A 2,068-nucleotide genomic window follows, 5' to 3' on the forward strand; every position below is an offset into this window, starting at 1 on the left:
CTTCATACTCTTCTGCACCCTGAGCTGTCTCCCTGTGCATAAGCAGCCCTTCCTTCTCCCATGATTGTTCTCTCCAAGCAGCCACCCTTTTTAGACTAAGCTTGTATTGTCTGGTTCCCTAGTCTCTGCTCAGTATTCTGAGCTCACTTGGTAACATTTTGCTGTCTGCTGCAGTCATCTGAGCTGTGACCCCTGTTATAGAATTTACTGCTTGTTTTTGCTTCCATGTGAGATGGAAATGGTAGCCAATTTTTTTTTTAATGTTAAAAATACATCAAATACTATTTGACTCATTTCTTTTCAAATTTGACTGGAATCTTTATTACAGTTCAGGAAAGCAGAGATAGTGTATGGCTAAATTATAGAAACTTGTTTTACTGTGTAGAAATCACTGAAAAATGTCTGCTTTTTTGTGAGGCATACAAGGCGTATATCGAATTTTTTAAAGTTGATGATTTTTAATAGTAATTATTGGTGAATTTAATCTTAAGTGAAACAACAAAAGTTTTAAATAAGATGCATTTATATTGATCATCATTTTAAATAGGTAGAAAGTGAATCTATTAAGAGTTTGATTAAATCAGTAAAAAATGTTTCAAATTCCTTTGCAAAAACATTGTAACACAATTTCTGAGTCTTATCCCTATGTATATGTAGTTTTGATAAGATTGTATTCAAAATGACACTGCAGTAAGCAGCTTCATATGTGTTTTTTTTGTTTTGTCTTATTTTTAACTATTTCCCTAAGATAAATTTCTAGAACTAATTACTGGATCAAAGAGGATGAGTATTTTTAGGATTCTTTGTTTTGCCGAGTTATTCTAGAAAAAGATGCAACTAATTTACATGATCTCTAGCAAGACATGAAGGTGCCTGGTTTTCCCAGGATTTTTTTTTTTTTTTTTTATAATTCTTAGTTACTTTTGTAAAACCTACTGAATGGAGTTTTATATTTTGATGCTAATTCACATTTAGGTGTTTGTGTCAGTTAGCTCTTGCTGCATAACAAACCATCCCCAAACATGTTGGATTAAAGAACAAGCATTTACTGTTTCTTCCAAGATTGGCAGGGCTGTTCTGCTGATCTAGCTGGCTTCTCCCGATCTTGGCCAGGCTTGCTCATGTGTCAGTGGTCAGTTGGTGGGTTGACTGAGGCTGATCTGTGTAGGATGGCTCATCTGACAAAGTGGCCTTTTCTTCATGCGTCCTCTCATCCTCCAGCAGATTATCCCAGGTTTGATTTTATAGTGTGGAGGGTTCCAGGGGAGCACAGGCTACTTGAAACCTAGGCTTAGAAATGTCACTCTGCTGTCTCTGCCACATTCTATTGGCCCAAGCAATTGAAAAAACTGGCTGGAGTCAAGGGCTGGAGAAAAATAGACTCTAGCTCATGCTAGGAATGTTTCAAAGTCGCATTACAAAGGATGTGGATACAAGGAGGGGTGGAGAATCAGGGTCACTTTTCCAATCAATTCTACCACAACCATCAAATGAATGTTGTTCTTCAAAGTTGTCATCTTTCAAAGCACTATACTGATTCCAATGATGTACCCACTTGTTTCAAAAATAGCCTTCCTTTTGGAATTTATTTCTGAGGAGGGTAATAAGAAATGAAGAAAACCAGTTTGTTCTTTATGCTCATCCATGCTATCCAGCATTCATGATTCTAAATAATTTTTGATGATTTCTAAATATCAAATCTTTGTTAAAAAGAATTTAGAAATTGACCCCAATCAAGTCTATTTAAAAGAATGTCATGCCGACTTTGAAATCAACCCAGGAGAAGCATTCTAAAATGCTGAAACAAAGACAGCATCTCTGGAATAAATGGAGAGCTTGAGAGCTTGATTACTTTCAAGTTTTCTGCAGTATATTTGAAAAGATGTTGCTCTCAGGGAGACAGCTCGGGTCAGGAGTGCATGGAGGGATGGACACAGGAAAGAGGTAACTATTGGGGAGGAAGTGAGAGGGAGCTGTTGCATTGGGGTAAATTGTAGTCAATGTCATGAGACAAAGTGTATGTGAACTGCTGTATGGAAAGTGAATTTGCTCTGTAAATTTTTCACCC

The sequence above is a fragment of the Orycteropus afer genome, unplaced genomic scaffold (genome assembly GCF_000298275.1).
Source record: "Orycteropus afer afer isolate SDZICR_OR568_19922 unplaced genomic scaffold, OryAfe1.0 scaffold00387, whole genome shotgun sequence".
NCBI lineage: Eukaryota > Metazoa > Chordata > Mammalia > Tubulidentata > Orycteropodidae > Orycteropus > Orycteropus afer.